Source organism: Notamacropus eugenii, chromosome 1, assembly GCF_028372415.1.
Source record: "Notamacropus eugenii isolate mMacEug1 chromosome 1, mMacEug1.pri_v2, whole genome shotgun sequence".
Lineage (NCBI taxonomy): Eukaryota > Metazoa > Chordata > Mammalia > Diprotodontia > Macropodidae > Notamacropus > Notamacropus eugenii.
Window position 1 is genome coordinate 412,484,361 of NC_092872.1, and position 21,595 is coordinate 412,505,955.

The following is a 21,595-nucleotide window of genomic DNA, read 5'->3' on the forward strand; positions in this document are numbered from 1 at the left end:
GGAACCAAGGCTTGGGAAATGCTTTTCCCCTAAAATATGGAATATGATAACCTAGGGAGATAATGAGACTGGCCAGAATACATCAGCTAAAGTTAAGGGGTTTTGTCCTTCGCAGATACACATAAATGAGGCCATAATTCTATGCAAGGAGTAAGAGGGCAGTGATCTTGTTTTCTCCACTTAAATATTTTTCTTTCTCAACTGCATTTTCATGCCAAAGATTATTCTGAGAGCAATGACAGCACTTGCACAACTGCTGTAGAGAGCTTTGGGGCAGAATCCATGAAATGGAGTTGGTGGTGGGAGTGGGGCACAGGATCCTGATCAGAGATTGAACTATAATCCCAAGAACATTCTAACCTTAAGTCAGATAGTTGTCTGAAACAATGGACTTCAAGTAAGAAGCAGATATAAGTAGTTAAAATAAGTAGATCTAATCTTAGCCTAAAGCACACTGTTTTGTTTTGTTTTTTTGTTAACTGCTTTTAACTGAATGTGGTGGTTTATAATTGATTCATATCTGGGACATCTGAGCACTAAACGCACCAAGCTTGCTCTTGTCAGAGAAAAGCTTTCTGACCACCACATTTTAGCAGATAGGAACAGAAAGCCAGGAAATAGCCCCTAAGATATGAGACACAGAAGATGGTCAAAGAAAAAAGCTCAGGGACCATGAGACCAAAGGAAACACTCTGAGGAGATAATGAGCATAGGTTCAGCACCCAGCACAGAAACACACCCAATGGAAAGAAAAGATGTAACATCCAATAGAGAGCAGCAGAGAACAGGATGACAACATAACATTGACAGCCCTGTACTGACAGAGAAGGGAGTTCTCTTGTTCATGGATCCGTGCTTATTTTATACCCTGGCTAAATAAGTTCCTAACACATGACCCTTCCTATGTCTGTGTCCACTATACTTATCATGTATATTATCTGAATTTGTGCTCTCCTCCCACTGGGGATATGATAACCTCATGAAGGATGTGCCCCATATGAGAGAACAGGAGGGATTATTTTACCATTTAAGCTAAACTGCTTAAAGTGAGCTTTTCTGTTTGTTTCTTTTGAACTAATGCATCTCCTGACTGATAATAATAAACACATAGGTATGGGTTCATTAATTATGTTTTTAGTGGATGCTGATCCACAATGTATTCTAGACCTAAGGGAGCTTTTCTGAGGCTCATGTACAAGTGGTTGCCTCAGGAGCTTCATTTCTATGTGGCTAAGCTGTCAAAAATACCTTAGGAAAGCCGGCAAAAGTCAGCCTTGTTGACCTGTCTCAATTAGATTTAGTCTGCCTAAGACTCTCTAGTCCTTTTTTTTCTCCCTCCTCCTTCCTGAGACAGCAGACAATTTGCTACAGGTTGCAAATGTGCAGTCCCACAAGACATATTTCCATATTACTCATATTGTGAAAGAAAACAGACAAAAAAATCCAGAAAAATAAAGAAAAAATTTTTAAATATATTTTAATCTGCATTCAGACCTCACGAGTTATTTCTCTGAAGTGGGTAGCATTTTTCATAAGTCCTTTGGAATTGTCTTGGATCATTGCATTACTGAGAATAAGTAAGTCATCCACAGTTGATCATCACACAATTTTGCAGTTCCTGTGTACACAGTTCTCCTGGTTCTGCTTACTTCACTTTGCACCGGTTCGTGTAAGTCTAGGTTTCTCTGAAACCATCCTGCTCATCACTTCTTATAGCACAATTGTATTCTATCATAATCGTATTCCACAGCTTTTTCAGCCATTCTCCAATTAATGGACATCCCCTCAATTTCTAATTCTTTGCCACTACAAAAAGAGCTGCTATAAATATTATGTATATATAGGTCATTTTTATTTTTTCTTTCGTGTTATCTCTTTGGGATACAGGCCTAGTAGTGGTATTGCTGGGTCAAAGAGTATGAATGTTTTTGCAGCTCTTTAGGCATAATTACAAATTGCTCTCCAGAATAGTTGGATCAATTCACAACTCCACTAATAATGCTTTAGTGTCCCAATTTTCCCAAATCCCCTCCAACACTTGTAGTTTTCCTTTTCTGTCAGATTAGCTAATTTAATAGGTGTGGAGTGGTACCTCAGAATTGTTTTAATTTGAATTTCTCTAATCAATAGTGATTTAAAGCATTTTTTCATATGGCTATAGACAGCTTTTATTTCTTCATCAGAAAACTTCCTGTTCATAATCTTTGACCATTTATCAATTGGAAAATGACTTGTATTCTTATAAATTTGAGTCAGTTCTCTATATATAACTTGAAAAATGAGACATTTATCAGAGAAATTTGCTGTAAATTTTTTTATGATTACTAACTGTATGTTTCCCTCCATCCTATTTTTCCCTTGATTATCCTTCTCTCTTTCTCTTCTCTCTCTCTCTCTCTCTCTCTCTCTCTCTCTCTCTCTCTCTCTCTCTCTCTCTCTCTCTCTCTCTCTCTCTCTCTCTCTCTCCTTGTACCCTGTTGCTCCTCAAAAATGTTTTGCCTCTGACCACTGCCTCCTCCAATCAACCCTCCTTTCTATCAGTCTCATCCCCCCTTTTCTTATCCCCTTGCCCTCTTAATTCCCTTATGGTAAGATAGATTCCTAGATCCAACTTAGTATCTATGCAATACCTTCTTTAAGCCAATTCTGATGAAGGTAAGATTGAAGCATTTTCTGCCATTACCACTACCCTCACCCATCTTTTCCTTTACCATTAAAGCTCTTTTGTGTCTATTTTATGTGCAATAATTCCTCCCATTCTACCTCTCCCTTTGTTCTTCTCCATATTCTTCTTTCTCATTCCTTAATTTATGTTTTTGGATATCATCTCATTAGGGTTAAATCACATCTGTGCCCTCTGTCTAACTGCCCTAATAATGAGAAAGTCCTTAGGAATTACAAGGATCCTTTTCCTATGCAGAAATATAAACCCAGTTTAACGTTGTTGAATCCCTTATAATTTCTCTTTCCTGTTTACCTTTTTATGCTTCTTTTGAGTCTTACATTTGAAAGTCAAATTTGTTATTCAGCTCTGGTTTTTTCATCAGGAATGCTTGCAAGTCCTCTATTTTATTAATTTCCATTTTTCCCCTGAACAATTATACTCAGTTTTGCTGGGTGGGTGATTCTTGGTTGTAATCCTAGCTCCTTTGACCTCCAGAAAATCATATTCTAACCCCTCTAATTCTGTAATGTAGAAACTGCTAAATCCTTTTTGGCTCCATGATCTTTGTGAATTGTTTCTTTCAAGCTGCTTGCAATATTTTCTTCTTGACCTGAGAGCTCTGGAATTGGTTATAATATTCCTGAGAATTGTCATTTAGGAATCTCTTTCAGGAAGTTATCAGTGAATTCTTTCAATTTCTGTTTTACCCTGTAGTTCTAGGATATCAGGGAAGATTTCTTTGATAATTTCTTGAAAGATGATATGTAGGTTCTTTTTTTAATCATGAATTTCAGATAATCCAATAATTCTTAAATTATTCCTCCTGGATAATTACTGTAATAATCTATTTTCCAGGTCAGTTTTTTCTCCAATAAGCTATTTTGCATTTTCTTCTATTTTTTTCATTCTTTTGCTTTGTTTGTTTGTTATTTGATCTTAATAGCTTCCACTTGCCAATTCTACTTTTTAAGGAGTTGTTTTTCTCAGTGAAATTTTTTTTGACCAATTCTGTTTTCTTCAGCAATTGTTATGCTTCCTCTACTGTTGGCTCTTTCTTCATGATTTTTTTTGCATCACTTTCATTTCTTTTCCCAATCTTTCTTCTACCTCTCTTGCTTGATTTTCAAAAATCCTTTTTGAGCTCTTCTAGGAATTATTTTTAGACCCATTCACACCTTTCTTTGAGGTTTTGAATGTAGCTGTTTTGACTTTTGAATTTGTGCTTTGATCTTTCTTGTCACTATAGTAACTTTCTATGGTCAGGATCTTTTCTTGTTTTTTGCTCACTTTTCTAGCTTATTTATTGAATTTTAACTTTATGTTAAAGTTAGACTCCTCCCCTACAGTAGAGACAGTACTGTTCTAACCTTCAGGTTTTTTGTGCTGTTGTTTACCAAACTAGTTCTATGGGTCTATAAGTTTTCAATTCTTCCAGGATGGTATGATCTAAAGAGAGGTATGGTCACTGCTCTGCTGCCTTGTGCTCTGGTCTGTGAGCAACCACAAGCACTCTATTGTACCCTGGAACTATGACCAGGTTCACTCTTCCCTGAAGCCATAGGCTATAGTGTGCTAGTGCTCCTTCTAGCCCTGTAACAGTGACTATGAACTGTGTATGGGCAATGCCACAGAGTCCTGCCCCCAGGGCCAGCAAAGGATTCTCCTTAATTTCCATCTAACCAATTGTCTAATCCCCTTACCATTTGTGAGCTGAGAGTTCCAGAACACACTGCTGCCAATTGAGTCATCCCCAAGACCTGCTGCTGGCTAGTGCCCACTACTGACTGCTTGGTAAAGTGGTCTGAGGCCTTGCTGTTGACTTGCATTGGGGTTCTGGCTTTACTGCAGGCTCGCTGGCCATGGCCTACACTAGAATATGCTCCACTATCACTCCAGTGAGATAGACCTTCTAAGTTGTCTTTGGGCTGGAAAATTGTTTTACCCCACCCTTTTTTTGGTTCTGCTATTTCAGAATTCATTTTGTTGCATTATTTCAAATGATATTATTTCTAAGTTGTTTGGAGGGAATTCGAGAAAGCTCAGAAGAATGCTTGTCTTTTCTCCACCATCTTGGCTCTGCACCCTGTTTAATCCTTTGGACTGCCTTTGACTGGTGCTGATTCCTAGACAACCATTTGATTTAACATTAGAAATTTTCCTATAACTCCAGTTTAAACCCTTGTGGAGATCTTCTGCATCCAAAATCTATTTGTGGGGTCTGCACCAAAAAAAAGGAATTAAAAAAAGCCACAGAATGTGTGTAAAGTCTGGAGCATGAAGCCCACTTTACTCCCTATACCATCTTTTACTAAGATGAAAAGTTAAGCAATAACAAATGATAAGAAAAGGAGGCATGATCCTTGTTCACTTTCTTGCCTAAACTATTTCTGCTTATCAGTAACAACAACCAAAAAAAAAAGTCTGGCTTTTACCACTGATTTCTGGACAATGTAAAACCTCACTGTCTCCCTACAATAACATAGCATCCTTGAGCTTGAAATGAGCTTTGAAATCACCCCACCCTTTCTTTCTATAGATGGGGAAAAAAAACATGGCCCAAAAAGGAGTAACTTGCCCAGGGCCACAGTTAGTCAAGATCAATGATGAAACTAAAATCACATTTCTTAGCAGGTGGTTGGTGGTCCGAGGGGCACTAATGTTTTTCTTCAATACCTTCCCATGGCTCACAAAGTCAAATGTCCTTAGACTTTCATACAAAGCTCTCTTTAATTATTCACCAAACCCCAAGCTGTTCATGGGATCTAGAGACACTGGAAAGAATATCAATCAATCATTCAACAAACATTTATTAAACACTATATCCCAACCCTGTGCTAAGTGCTGAGGGTCCATAAGATGGTCTTTGACTTTAGAGAACTTATATTCTAATAAGGTAGGCAGCATGTACATAAGTACTTATATAGATGATATATGCAGAATAGATACAAGGCAACACTAGCAGCTGTGGGAGTCAGAAAAAGCCTTCTGAAGAAGACAGCATTTTAGCTGATGTTGAAGAAAACCTAGGAGGTGTATGCAAGTAAAAAGGCATAGGCGGGCATCCAGTCTGAGGGCATAGAGCCAGGAAACAGAGGCTTATGTATGAGAAACAGCAAGTAAGTCAGTATGGGCAGATCAAAGAGAAAATAAGTGAGACAACAAGAAAGATAGCAAGGGGTCAGGTTGTTAAGAGCCTTAAAGTCAAACAGAGGAATTTATATCTGATCTTAGAAGCAATAGGGAGCCACTGTAATTTAATGAGTAGTGGATGACATGATCAGACCTATGCTTTGAGGCAATAAGAGACAGAACTAGGATGGTGGCCATATAAATGTGGAGAAGGGAATATACATGAAAGATTCCATGGAGGTAAAAGCAACAAAATTTGGCAAGTAATTGGATATATGAAGTGAGCCCCTCCCCTTTGTAAAAGTCAAGGATGACTTCCAACTTGAAGGATTGTGGTACCCTCAACAAGAAGACAGCAGTATAAAAGAGGGGTGGGTGTGGAGAAAAAGATAATACTGGGTTTGAAATACGTATCGGGCATCCAATGGGCAGTTGGTGATGTGGAACTAGAGGAGTTATCTGTATAGAATTAATCAGTGTACCCATGGGAGCCAATGAGATCACTAAGTGAGAGAGAACAGCAGAGAAGTGCTACCCAGGGACTAGACATCCCACAGTCTAGGGGTAAGGGGCAAGGTAGTATTGGTACTGCCTTACTGTTCAAGGTCATAGATGCCCTATATTAGGACCCCCCTCTATCTCTGGAAAACTTCACAGATTCATGCAAAGGGAATCCAAATTCAATTCAACAACTAACCCTGTCTTTCACTGAAAAAGAGATGAAATTGACAAGACTAGAAGTAGAAATTGACAGTCTAGAAGACAGTTAAGGACCTAAGAGCTCTGATAAAAGGTAGTATATAAAAGTGATATATGATGCATACATCAGGGTAGGGGAATTGGGGAAGACCTCCTGGGTAAGGTAGCTTTTGTCATGGACCTTGATGGACAAATAAATAAATAAATAAGTGAACAAATAAATAACTCCTATTCTTTCATTATGTTAAAGTTTACAAAGCACTGTCATACACAGTATCCCAGAGTCAGAAGGCATCTCAAAAGCCACCTAGTCCACAAGAGAGGAGGTGGTCATGCAGAAATTTTATCCACATTCTATGAATCAGGAAGTTGAGGTTCGGGCTCCTGACCTTGGGCAAGTTCTGTGACTTAAGGTCCCTTTCAGCTTTGATCTTCTATGTTGTGTGTTTTAAGACTGTCCTCCTCTGATATTCTGTGTTCTGTATTCTAAATTTCTATGCCCTTCTAATATTCTCTAGTCATTGCTTTAAGTTTCCATACAGCAATGGCATTCTATGATTCTAAAATCACTGGGGATATTTTCATCATCTCCACTTACTCTGCAGTCAAATATCTGATCCCTCCCACTCTGACTGTGACTCACATATACATACTGCCTGTCTCTGTGTGTGTGTGCGCGCGCGCGCGATAGAGATAGAGAAAGGGACAGAGAAAGAGAGAGAGAGAAAGAGAGAGAGACAGAGAGACTGAGACAGAGAGAGAGACAGAGAGAAAGAGAGAGAGAGAGAGAGAGAAAGAGAGAGAGAGAGAGAGAGAGAGAGAGAGAGAGAGAGAGAGAGAGAGAGAGAGAGAGAGAGAGAGAGAGAGAGAGAGAGAGAGAGAGAGAAGAGAAGAGGGAGGAAGCAGAGGGAGGGAGTAAAACCTCTGTCACTCATTATAACCACTGCCATCCTATTGGGGTCTCCGAGAGCTCCAAGTCGTTAAATCGGGTGCTGCAGGAAGTTGAGCCAGGGAGACAGACCACGAGAGGCACTGAGAATCAGGGGCTCTCCTATCCTGTCAGCAAATCCTCCAGCAGCTGACTGCATCAGGTACAGTAGTGCACACTTTATTGTCTTTATATCCCCCCTCCCAATTTGAATATTCTTTGGCGCTGAGCAGGAAGTGGGTGCAATATAGGCAAAGGGATGAAACCTACCTAGATGGGGTGAGTGGTAGAAAAGAAATCTGCGGCCACATGAGGAGGTCTAAGGAAGAGTCTGAATGCCTGATTTCCCTGAAGGGCTTTGGGAGGGCTAGAGTTCTTTAAGGCTGGGAAATGAGGTTGAAATGTGATACAGTTACCTGAAGGCTAAAGGAGCCTGGGGGAGTCGATTTAGAGGTAGATTTGGAAAGTAACAGGAATTATCTGAGTGGGCTTATCACAGCATTTCATTAGTCACATATCTTCTGAACTGCTGCCACATCATCCCTGGTAGGGAAATCGTTTTTCCTACCCACGGAGTTTTATTGTGGCTTCTCATGCACAGTTTCTCAAGGTGGATCAGTGCCTGGGCCTTAGGAATATCTCCACTCTGCTTGCCCATAGCACAGCCAGGTCCTTGGCAGAAAGCATCAAAAAGAATCTACATACAGCTTGAGTCCCCTTAGACTCAAATCTCTTTATCTCAAAACTATTCATTTGGCTTTAGCAAGCTAAGCATTCAGGTGTGTGACTATGTAAATCTTTTGGGGTTATGAAGCACAGCTTCCCCCAAGGTGACTACCAAATGTATGAAACTCAATGACTCCTCTTCTCCCATGCGACTGTGTGCCAAAAGCTGGACACAACTGTGTACCTGGGTGTAAGGGCTGTGTAAGTAGAAGCGTTATATACAAAGGGCCATGAGCAATATCTCCGTAGATGTGGAGCCCCTCAGACCTATTCTGCGTGATTATTCATGGTGTTTTAAAATCATGTAAGATTGGAATGTTAGACTTATGAAACTTTGGGACCTTAGTTCCTCAGAAACTTAGAATTTGAGAATTTTCAAATTTTGAAATCATATAATTATGAAGTCTTGAAATTTATCAAGACAGTCTATTGGAATATTAGAATCTTGGAATCATGAACTCATGGGATTTTAGAATTATAGAATCTTGGAATCATGAAGTCTTATAAGCCTAGAGTTGGAAGAGATCTTATATCTCAAGAGGATGTGGCAGAGGAAATATTGACTTCAGGCAGAGGTTAAATTAAATCACCTCTAAGTTTCCTTCCGGCAATGAGATTCTGAGCCCCTACCCAAAGCAGGAGTCTGACCTGGGGTTGTTGTTTTTTTCCCTTCTTCCTGAATTTCAGTTTAAGGGAATCCAGAAGTTGACCCCCAAGAGGGTCCCAGAAAGCTCCTTACCTGCCTGCCTACTTTGGAGTTATGCCATTCTTATATTTCTAGGAAACAGATTTGGATGGAGCTGTGAAAGGGGAGAGTACCACATGTGTGAAGGGCAATCCACCTTCGTTTATCTTTCCTCAAATCAAGAAATACAAACTATTAGAGCTGAAAGCTATCTTAAAAATAATCTAATTTAACTCTCATTATATAAATGAGGGAGCAAGGTGACAGAGTAAGTTAGTGGAGAAGCTGGGATATGGAAACAAGGTCTCACCTTCCATTCTCAATGTTTTCTACCCCATTATATATCTGAAATCACCAAATAGAGCCAGGCTAGGCTTACACACCAAGCAACTTGGAGAAGAGACATCTGGGTTCTAGTGCTAGTCTTTGCCTTTAATTCACTGTGCATTCTTTGACAAGTCACCTTCCCTCTTGGGCCTCAATTTCCTCATTTGCAAAATAGTCCCTTCCAGCTCTAATGTGTTCTAATGTCCCTCCCAGTTCTTATCTAGTCTTGATGTTCCAGCTGCAGACCTTTCCAGCCCTAACATTCTGTTAATCTGTGATACATATGGGCTCCAACCTTTTACTCCAATCTGACTGGGAAAGGGCAGCTATACTTCAGTTTCATCTTTAAAATGTTAATAACCATCCATTCCTGGCAGAGTTTGCTAAAAAGGCAAAGAGGTCAGAACCACTACTTGAAATGCCTCTTGAAAATCTAAGTGAAATGTAATTGCCACTTAAAGCACAAGATACGTTTCAGGGAGGGTGGACCATACAGGGCATGTGAGATCAGTACAGTAGCTGAGGTTTCCTGGCATACTAAGGATGGTAGAGAGCTAGCTAAGGAGAAAGGACTGACAGGGAAGGAAGGAGCCCTTTAAGACGGACCTACTTGATTGACCTAGCTCATTGAGAATGTGGGGAAATGTCTTCCTTCAAATCCTCCTGGTCTCTTCTGGTTCATTTGAATGCTCACCATGCCCCATCTTCCAAGGTGTTCCTGGTTGCTCCTAGTTAATAGGAGTCACAAAATATTAAAGCTATCAGGGATCTTGGAAGCCATCTATAGTCCTACTTCCTTTATTTTACAAATGGAGAAACTGAGGACCAGAGAGAGAAAGTAATTTTCCTAAAATCATGCAGTTAGTAGTAGGTCACAGAGTTGAGGGTCAAATCTAGGTGTTTTGGATCCAAATCCAGTGCCCTAACATCATGCCACATTGCCAGCACTGAGAGCAGGACAGCCAATGATGTGTGGGTTGATGATTACCTGGTCCTGAACCTCCAGACAATCTGCAGAATGCTTGTGAGGAGGGAATTGAAGGACCAGCTGTTTCCCATCCTGACTGAGGCACGTACAAGAGGAAGTAAGATTTATCTTATACAAGAATTTAGTACTGCTAAAAGAAGGAAATTCCTGTCAATGGAAAAGTAGGGTGATCCAGGGAGGTTAGGGACAAGCCCATTAAAACACAGCATGTCAGGGCTAGACAGAATGCTAAATAGCAGGCATAGAAAATTTAGAAAACAGAGATTGTCAGAGTTGGAAGAAGACAAAGCACAGAACAGAATGTCGGAGATTAAAGGGACTCTAGAGAACACACTGCAGAATGTCCCTATTGACATTCTAGAACTTTAGAGACCATCTAATCCAATCTCCCTCATTATACAGATAAAGAAACAGGGAGAAAGTTACTTGTCCAAGGATGAAAGGGGTTTATCCAGAACTCAAATCTCAAATCCCTGTCTCCTTGACTTTCACTTGTACTATGCATCCAAGGCCTTGGTTGAAGACAACAATCATGACTTCCTCCCCTGTCTTCTCTCCTCCAGTCTAAATATTCCAGGTTCCTTCAACAGGCCTTTGCATGCCGTGGTCTCTAGTCCCCATCCAACCTTGGTCAGAAGAGTAGCAAGGTATAATGGATAGGACTTTAGACCTGATGTCAAAAAGACCTTGTTTCAACTCCCAACTCAGGCAATTAACTAACTGTATGACCCTGGGCAAGTCACTTAACTCCCTTGTGCCTCAGTGTCCTCATTTGTAAAATGAGGGGATAAGATTTGGCCTCTAAAGTCCCTTCTAGCTCTAAATCAATGATCCTATAGTCCTATAACCATTTCTTTAGACTTACTGCCCCTTAACAATGTCCTCCCTAAAATGTGACACATATCACCACCAACACCTCCACCACCACCACCTCCAGAATTGGCTAAAGCCACAGGTTTTCAAAGCTCCAACAAAACCAAGTTGAGGGAAAAGAAAGTCAGAAAGGAGGTTTCAAAGGGTAGAACATAGAAAAGAAGTAGAGGATTTGTGAAGAAAAGTTAAGAGGTAGTCAAGACCAGATAGTTTAAAGGTTGTCCTCTCTTCAGCTAACAGGCATAGGACTAAGAACTTGGATACCGGTGAGACACATCTGTGGCTGAGCAGGCCAGAAACCTTGTATTAGAGTAGGGAGGAAGGAGTTTGCTTGTGCCCAAGGTAGCCAGAGTTGGTGCAACCCAGATAGCTTCAGAAAAATGTTCTAAGACTTTGAGATTCAAAGGTGGGGTGACTCTTTGCCCAGAGAGTCAAGGGCAACCATAAAAGATTGGCAGTCCGGGGTCTGCTCTGCTTCTCCCTCCCAAGAGGAACTAGTAGTAGCTGTCCAAATATCACCGTGGACATGTAGCTCCCACCAGAATCTAGTGCCTCCTGCTGCCTCTGATGTCTAGGAGGGGGATTGGACTCATTCTTTTTAGCCCCAAAGGGAATAAGTAGGTGTAATGAGGAAGTTGAAGGCAGACAAATTTCAACTTGACAGAAGAAAAAGCTTCCTAATAATTAGAATTATTCAAAAGTAGAATAGACTGCCTGCAGACATCATCATCATCACCATCATAATACCAATAAAATAATAATTAACATTTCAAAGTTTGCAAAGTATTTTACATATATTGTCTCATTTGATTCTCACAATAACCCTGGAAGGTAGATGCTATTATCACCCGCCTTTTATAAATGAAGACACTAAGGTAGACTGGGGTTAAATGACTTCCAGATGGTCACATAGCTAGTAAGTTTCTAAGGTTGGATTTGAACTCAGGTCTTCCTGACTCTAAGTCCAGCACTCTATCCACTGAGCTACCTTGAGACAGAAAGTTTCCTATCACTGGAGGTATTTGAGTTCAGATTTGTTGTAGAAGGGATTACAGTGGAAGTACTGGAAAACTTGGTGCAGTGGAGATAGCTACAGATTTGGCATCAGGAAGAGAAAGTTCTGATCCCAGCGCACTATTCACTGAGACTGTAGGTAGTACCTGGAGTCAGAAAGACCTAAGTTCAACTGAGTCCAGCCTCAGTTACTTACTCAGTGGGCAAATCACTTAACCAATGCCTGCCCCAGTTTCCTCATCTGTAAAATGGAGGTAATAATAGTATCTAACTCCCAAGATAGTTGTAATGATCAAATAAGATAAGACAGAAAAGAGAAATGACTAGCTAAGGCTCTGGATAAGCGCCTTCTCATCTCTGTGCCTTAATTCCCTTGGGGAGAGGGAGGAAAGGGAAAGAGACTTACACTTCTCTCTGGGTCTTACTTGCCTCCTGTAGAGATCATTTTCCTCATACTATCTGCTGCTTGGGCTTGTTAAACTGAGGTAAGTACTTAGCAAACTTTAAAGTGCAACTGAAAACAGAAACCAAGCTTACTATATCTTAAAGGTCCCAAGCACTGAGAGGTCTCCAACCTGTCAGAGGTGCCTTGGGGGGAGTGGACCTACAGTCTCTCCAGCATTCTGCCATGGCCATCCTTGAAGTTAGGGGTGGGATCATCTCAGATAGGACTCAGAGCTGTTCCAGAAACTCTGCCTATGTACAAAGAGTCATCCCACTGGAGAAGGCGTGTGGGTTTTGGAGTTGGAGGACTTGGATTTGGATACTTGTTCTTCCAATTACTATTAGTCGTGATAATAATGACTGACATGAACGGGTTTGCAAAGTGCTTGGCATATGTTACCTCGTTGATCCTGGAGACTACTCTGCCAGGAAATTATTGTGCTATTATTATCCTATTTTACAGTTGAGAAAACTGAGACTAAGAGAGACAAAGGGACTTTCCCAGCATCACACAGCTAGTTAGTATTTGATAAGGCCAGATTTGAACTCAGGTGTACCTCACTCCAACTCCAGCCCTCTATCCAGATGGCACTCCATTGCCTCTGCTGCCTTGCGACATTTCACCCCTTTGGCCCTCAGTTACTTCCTCTGAGGATATTAGACTGGAGGATCTCTAAAACCAGATCCCATGTGCTGGAGCTCCCAGCACATTTCCCAGCCTCTAAGACTTATCCTCAGGGTGACCTACAGACTTAAGGCTACAGAAAGTCTGACAGGGAGGTTAGGTTTCTCCAGCTGGAAATGGATGGAAAGGCTTAAGGGATACCCTACCCCAGGGCTGCAGGATGAGTGATACTGGCTGAGAGTTTCCCTGAAAGTGACTTCAATAAACATATTGTTCACTTTAATAATAGATATAGGGGTCATATCCTGAAAGATTTTTAGCAGATGATTAACTAAGAAAATCTCAGGCCACAACACTTGACATCGTAATGTCAGAGAATTGCCTGTCTCTATGAGACACTGGAGAGAAGTTTTCTATGAAATGGGATTTTGGACTAAATAATCTCTAACATACCTTCTATCTCTAAAAACTCTATACTCCAAGGTCAGTTCCAACTCCAGCATATTTTTTTTCCTGTGATCTAAGATCCCTTCTAGCACTGACATTCCTGTATACTATGTGCCAAGGGTCCTCTGTGCTCTCTGTGCTACATTCTAAGGCTCCTTCCAACTTGTAATCTGATTTGGGCTGCAACCAGGAATTTTGCTGCTTGTTTGTGGCCCTCCAGTTTGTCCTAAGTGACCTTCTACTAACCCTGACATTCTTTGTTGTTCAGTCATTTTCAGTCGTATCCTACTCTCTGTGACCTCATTTGGGCTTTTCTTGGCAAAGACACTGGCACAGTTTGCCCTTTCCTTCTCCAGTTCATTTTACAGATGAGGAAACTGAGGACAATGGGGTTAACTTGCCCATGGTCATAGCTAGGAAATGTCTGAGGACAGATTTGAACTCATGAAGATGCATCTTTCTGACTTCAGACCCAGTGCTCTGTGCACTATGAATTTATAAATTTATCCATGTTTATATGATATGTCGGTATCCCAACAAGCAGTCAGTCATGCAGCTTTTGCCAGTGACTTCTCTCATTCCTTAGACAGCCAGCGAATTGACTAGACTGGACTGCTCTGATAAGAAGTTCTTCTATCTCTTGAGTCAAAATCTTCCTTCCCTAGTTCTCCCCTTAGAACTCTACAAAATAAGATCATAAATGCAGAACTGAAAAATATCATAAAGATCCTCTAATTTAACCCCCTCATTCTACAGGTAAAGAAACCCCAGGAGATTAAATAATTGCCCACATTTACACAGGTAGAAAGTGACATAGCCAGGATTTGAACTGGTGTCATTTGACTCTAAATCCAACACTCTTCCCAACTGTCTTCCTTACATTAGCTCTTCAGATATGCAGAGAAAATTATCTTGTCTTTCTTTCTTTCCTCCAAGTGAAACATTCCCATTTCATTCAAGAGATCTTAATTTAGCACAATTTGGGGCACTTTCTCCATCTGCTTTGTCCCCTCTGAAGTCTAACAACAACAACAACAAATGTGAGAACTTCCAGAGAGAAAAATTCCCTTTACTGGTACAGAGCAGTTGCCAATCTTAGAATCGTAGATTACTATCTTGGGGACAGTGAGCATTGAACTGGCTTACCCAAGATCACACAACCAGTATGTTTTCTTATGCAGGTAGGTCTGAAACTGTGGTCTTCCTCATTCTCCTTCTTTATCCACTATACCAGTGGTGTTCCTGCACATTGACTTAGAAAACTATAAATATAACAAATGTTATATTGCATTTTAATTTATTCTGTTACATATTTCCCAATTATATTTTAATCTGATTCAGACTCACTGAGGAGTTTTGCCAGCTGCCTGAAGCCCACAGGCTGAGTCTGACATCATACTGCTTTTCTTCTTGCTGATTCATAGAATATTAGAGCATTGAATGCCAAAGCTACAAGACAGATCATATTTTAAAACTTCCATGGATCTATGAAATCACTGGCAGGGGAGGGGGGGTGCGCCACGCACTCCCTTGGTGTAGATTATTAGCCAGCTACCCCTCTTGTTCATATTCAACCAGAACTCCTCCAGAGAAGGTCTACCCAATACCCTTCTTCTAGATATTCCTATATTTCCTAAATCTACTTGAGCTATCCTCTAGCTATTATTGTCTCTCACTTCACTTTATTTTTCTAACCCTTACATTTTTTCAGTAGCATATTTGAGGACTGTAACAAGAAATCTGAAATAGCTAAGGAAATAAAGATTTGAGTTTCCGAGCATACTGATTTATTTAGCAATGCATGATAATTCCATAACAAATCTAAACCAGTCTCCTTCAGCCTGGCACTGGACCCCAAAAACAGGGGGAGACAGACCTTTATATATTAAAAGAAAGCAATTAACAGTATATAAACCAGGATTCAAGATTGGATCGTATGATTTCTAACTGAAGAAAAGATTAGGGACTTTCCAAGTTGGGAAAGGGAGAACAACAGGTGCAATTTTCCAGATATGAAACAGGATGTCACTCAATTCTCACAATTAGCAAGCAGGTGGAATTTACAGGAAAATGCTCAAAATGGAGTCTCTTTTACAAAATGGAGTCAGTTTGGTTCACAAAATTTTCACAGTTCTCTCAGGATGTCAGTACTGATGTGGTTCAATGAATAACAGTGCTTAAATCAATGTTTATAAATTGTCTTTAAAAATTACATGCTTCTCAGTGCCTTCTGATCCCTATTTAATTCAATAAGCATTTATTAAGCACCTTCTATGTGCTAGGGACTGTGCCAGGCTCTAGGAAAATGAAGATTAAGAAGTGAAAACAGTCCCTGCCTTTAAGGTTTTTCATTCTACTGGGGATCCAAATCCAGGGCACAGATAAACAAATCCAAAATATGTGCAAAATAGATACTAAGTGGTTTCAGGAGGATCAAGAACAAATGGGAAAGTCAAGAAAGGCCTTTTGTAGGGAGTACTTGAGAAGAATCTTGAAAAAGGCTAGAGATTTCAAGAAGGAATGAGGAAAATTGAAGAGTTTCTCTCTGATGCTGAGGCTAAAAGTTTAGGTGAGTCTAAAGTTGCTGGTGCCTTCAACATAAATTGAACAATTAGGAAGAGAGATAAATGAGTTCTGTTATGGCCATATTGGGTTCGAAATGCCTCTGGGACATACATTTGGAGACAACCAACAAGCAGTTGGTGATATAAGACTGGAGATCAGAAGGGAGACTAGAGCTGGATATACAGATCTGGGAGTCATCTTCATGGACATGATCATGGAACCCATGGGAGCTAATGAGATCACCAAGAATAAGGGATAGAAACAGACAATAATCCAGTAAAGGAGACTCAGAAAAAGTATTCAAATAGGTAGGAAAACAATAGGGGGAGGCATGAAAACCTAGAGACTAGCGCGGCGTATGTCAGACAGCATTTGTTGACTTCTTACTAGGTTACTTTTGCATTAGTAAGTCAGTCTTTGTCTTCAAAGAGCTAACATTTTACTGGGGAACATAATGTGCACAGATATGTAAATAGGAGATATACAAAATAAGTACTGGGTGATTTGCGGGAGAGAAGGGAGAATGACAACTAAAAAAATCTGGAAAGTCCTCTTGAAGAAGATGGCTTTTAAACAAGATCTTTAATGGAGCAAGGAGTTTCAAGAGGTGGAGGAGAGGAAGGCGGATACTCTGCACGTAGGCCAACACTATGGCCATCATTCTGCCTGGCCAGTGATAGAGAAGGAAGTGCTTCATTTCCCATCCATAAGCATAGAGCAATATGTCTTCCCAAATGAGGAACTTGGCTTTAAAATTTTCAGTCTCAAGTTCTTGCAGCTGCTAAAGAGGATAGGATCCCAGGATCTCTGTCTGGAGAGAAATGCATTGTGTTGGACTGACCAAGAGACTTTCCACTTGGAACAGCCTAGAATGTGGATGTTAGGATGCCAAGGACACACTTAACAGAGACCAGATGGGATTTTGTTTGGATAGGAAAAGATTGTCCTGAGAAGGGGAGGGGAATGGGAGCAGTCCCAGAGGGGAAAGAGAATTAGAGGGAAAAGGGAGATAGGGTAGATATGAGAAAGAGTGATTAGAAACAGGGAAGAGATGATCACAGTGGGAGAAAGGGAGCAGAGACTGATGTCACAGAAAGAGAAAGTATAGTTGCACAGAGAGAAGAGGATCAGAGGGAAAGAATGAGGGTCACAAAGGGAAGAGGTGCTTAAGAAAGGGGCTAAAGAACAAGAAAAAAAGTGGTCAGAAAGAAGGAAGGAGATGATTACAGGGAGAAAAGAGAATCAGAAGGAAGGAATAGTAATAATTAGAGGTGGCCATGGTCACAGAGGGGAAGAAGATCAGAAGGAAGGGAACAGAAAGGTCAGAGAGCAAGGAGAAGGTGGGAGAAGAGAGAAAGGAGAGAATGTTCTTAGAGAGAAAGATATGAGAAATAAGAAGAGGGCCATGCTTTACAACAGAGAGAAGAGAGACAGTTATAGACAGGGAAAGTGGGATCTAAGAGAGGGAGAGATGATTAAAGAGTGAGGAGATGTCATAGAGGACAAAGGGGAGTAGAGAGAAGAAAAGGGATTGGTAGAAGATCATGACAGGAGGGGAAGGAGCATGATCAGAAAGAAAAGGGAATAATCACAAAGACAACTGGGGCATGGGATGGGGGTGGGGGTAAAAGACTTAGGAGTGGGATGGCTACAGAGGGAAGGGAAGACCATAATCTGCCCATCCTCTGGCAATGTTCATTTCCTGAGAAGCCTGAAGCTGGAATTCTTTCTGTATCTACCTAAAACTGGCATACAGCTCCTGCCATCTTATTTTCCGGGCTTCTGAAGAAGAAGAAAAGAGATAGTCGCAGAAAAAGGAGGGGGTGGTAGAATGAAGGGAATGGCCTGAGGTGCAGAGGGACCATTTTGGATGGAAAGTACTTTTAAAACAAATGAGAGCCTCTGTCAGCTTCTCTGCATAATGAGGTAATGCATCGACCTTTTAAAAGAGAATGAAATCCCCACTTGAGCGCTAAGGACTAAAAGCAAAGCAAGGAGAAAGCAGCAGCCTTAGAAATCAGTCAACTTGGGTGGAGGCTGGAAGATCTCTGAGCCCAGAGCACTTAGCCCTCTGCTCAGCATGAAGCCTGAGGCTCCCACGGAGGGGATCTAGGGACTCCGAGCGCCAGGCCAATGTGGGGCATCGAGCCTGGTGGGAAGCATCTGGGACACGGCCAGAGGAAGCCAGGGAGGCCCAGGGAGCTGTGAGGGGGAGAGCTAAAGTGTGGAGCTGTGAATCAGAAGGATCCAGCCTGTGGTCTTGGCCACCTACACACCCCAGCCCACACTCACACTCAGTGACTTTCTTCAGTCCCTGCACTGTGATGCAAAGATTGAGCAACCATGTGGGATGCCCACACAGCTTTCTCTGCAATTAATGGGAAGGAAAGCAGTATGCACTGGTAGAAAATATGTAGATTTAGAGCTGGGAGACCAAAGTTTGAATGCTAGCTAGTTCTGTAACTTGACCCTAGGTCAAGTCCTTTCACTCTCTGTCTCTCAGTTTCCCCATCTGTAACACTGAGATAAACAAACCAGCCCTCTTGTCTCACAGGGTTGCAATTGGGAAAGAGCTTTGCAAACCTTAAATCACCATAGAAATGTTAGCTTTTTTTTTTGTTATAATCACAAATGGGCCGATGATTCATGGTGCAGGCACAAAGAACTTAGAGCAGTACTCAGAAGATGGGGCTTGTAATGCTGGCCCTGCCACCGCTCAGCCTCTGCCTCTGGATACTGAGGGAAATAGAGCAATCAACGCAGCCTGTGCCACCGCAGAAAGAACACTCGCTCTTAAGTCATCAAATGGACATTCGAATCCCTTCTGTGATATACGTATGTGACGCTGGGCAAGGCACCTGACGTCCCTGACTCTTGCTTTCTTCATCTACAAAATGAGGGGTTGGACTAGATGACTTTCTGAGGCCTCTTCTAGATCTATGTCTACTATCCAATGAACAATTGATTAAGCACTTATTATGTGCCAGGCAGGGCAGCTAAGTGGTGCCATAGTACACAGAGACCCTAGCCTGGAGTCAGGAAGATTCATCTGCCTGAGTCAAATCTAGCCTCAGACATTTAATAGCTGTGTGACCCTGGGCAAGTCACTTAATTCTGTTTGGCTCAATTTCCTCATCTATAAAATGAGCTAGAGGGGGAAATGGCAAACCACTCCAGTATCTTTGCCAAGAAAATCCTAAATGGGGTCAAGAAGAATCTGAAATGACTGAAAATTACCACAAGGCAAATGGGAGGAGGGGGTTAAGAACTAGAATATAGCGGAATCAAAAAAGACTTCCCATAGGAGATAATATATGAGTTGCATTCTAAAAGAAGCTAGAGATTCTAATCTCATCTCTGCTTGTGTGAAATGGGTCAGATCATTCAGTCCAATGATGGAGATGTACTGATAGAGGTGGGTGCATGACTGTCATGGGGTACAGAGAGAACAAAGGAGCTGGAATGTCATGCATGAAATACAACAATAAAGCCAGTAACTCTGGACCACAGAGTAAGCGAAGGGAGATAATGCATAATAAGCCTGGAATGGTATATTGGAGCCAAGTTGTAAAAGATTTTAAATGTCAAACAGATGAGTCTGTATTCAATCCTACAGAGGCAATAAGTAGGCACAGGAGATCATTGTGCAAAGAACTGATTTAGTCAGTACTATATTTTAGAAACATTTTGGCAGGTGTGTAAAGTATGGTTTAAAGAGGAGAGAGAAGAGGATATTTGGAAACTATTCTAATAGTCCCAACAAGATGGCCTGAACTATGGTGGTGAATGTGTGAGTGAAAAATGTGTGTCAGATACATATGGAGGTAACAAGTCAACAGGACTCAGTGGCCTCTATGAGCCCTCCAAGTTCAGTGTGCAACAGTAGAAAGAGCACTGGATTTGGAGTCAGCAAAACTGAGTTCAAATCCTGACTCTGACATATATTCCCTGTGTGACCTTGGACAAATCTCTTTATCTCTCTGAGACTGGGTTTCCTCATCTTCAAGATGAGGGACTTGGACTACGTAACCTCTAGTGTCCTTCTTTGCTGTTTCCATGTATGTATATTCACTCAGTTACTCCAGAGGTGGCAAGGCCCACTGGATAGAAACTTGACTGTGAAATCAAAAAGACCTGGGTTTGAGTCCTGCCTCTGATCCATTACTGGCTTTGTGACCTTAGGCATGTAAATTAACCTCCCAGTGCTCTGAACAACCCTCTAAAACTAGAAGGTACAGAAGAGGTGACAGCTGGTAGATAGAGTTCCCTCACCTGGGAGCTGCACATACTACTGAAATCAAAGGTCCAAACCTAGTCTTCAGGGTGCAGCTCAGCCCTCCCTGGAGGGTCTTTAGAAGGCAAGTACAGTAGAAGGACCTGGATTCCAGTGTTAGATACAGAGAGAGCAGCCTCAGAGTTCTCAGCAACAGAACGTTACCAAGATTTCATCCTCTCTCTCTCTCTCTCTCTTTCTCTCTCTCTCTCTCTCTCTCTCTCTCTCTCTCTCTCTCTCTCTCTCTCTCTCTCTCTCTCTCTCTCTCTCTCTCTCTTTCTCCTTCAGTCCTATAGTAGAATGAAGACCTGGATTCATGTCTTTTCTCTGACAATTATTAGCTGTGTGATCTTGGGGGAGCCATAACTATTTCTTCATGAAAACCCTTTGGAAAGTGAATGGTAAAGGTAATATCCCCATTTTACAACTGAGGAGAGTGAAATTCAACAGGAAACTATAGGCTCATAGTAAGAGCATGAGGGCAAGGGTTCTTTAAGAAGGAAACAGGAAAAAATTGAAATAGATGGTTTACTTGCCTTTTAGGACAGAAGCCCAAGAGCCCACTCTATATCAATCCAAGTAAAGGATGGGGAAGATGCAGCTGGATAGCAGTTCTTATAATTAAAAATTTAAAAACCCTCAAATTCAGGGTTAAATGCCATTTCAACATGAATCAGGAGTATGAAGAGGTGGTCCCAACACTTAACCTGATCTTAAACCATATAAAGAGTCCTATTTGGAGAATCATGTTCAATTCAGAACTTGATTACCTCCTAGAAAGGACATAGGCAAGCTGAGTTGTGACCAGAGGAAGATGGCAAAGATGATGACAAAATCAGAAAATGTGTCATAGGAGGAGGAGATGGATGAAATGGAGATGTTTAGGCTAGAAAGGAGAAAATGTAAGGAGGATAATGACAGCAGACTTTCAGCAACTAAAATACTGTCATGTAAAAGAGGGATGAGACATGTTCTCCCTGGATGATTTCAGAAAAATCTGGAAAGACTTACATGAATTGATACAGAGTGAAGTGAGCAGAACCAGGAGAACACTGTACACAGTAACAGCAACATTGTATGATGAGCAACTGTAAATGACTTAGCTATTCTCAGCAATAAGGTGATCCAAGACAATCCCAAAGGATTCATGATGAAAAATATTATCCACCTCCAGAGAAAGAACTGATGGCATCTGAATATAGATCGA

General features: G+C 41.2%; 1 protein-coding gene across 1 annotated transcript in view; it reads left to right on the top strand.

Moving 5' to 3' along the window:
* Positions 1–7,167: 7,167 nt before the first annotated feature.
* Positions 7,168–21,595, top strand: part of HRH2 (histamine receptor H2) — a 52,076-nt gene continuing 37,648 nt past the window's right edge. The window contains 1 exon segment of the mRNA XM_072631072.1: positions 7,168–7,584. The gene's annotated coding sequence lies outside the window, so the exon portion shown is untranslated.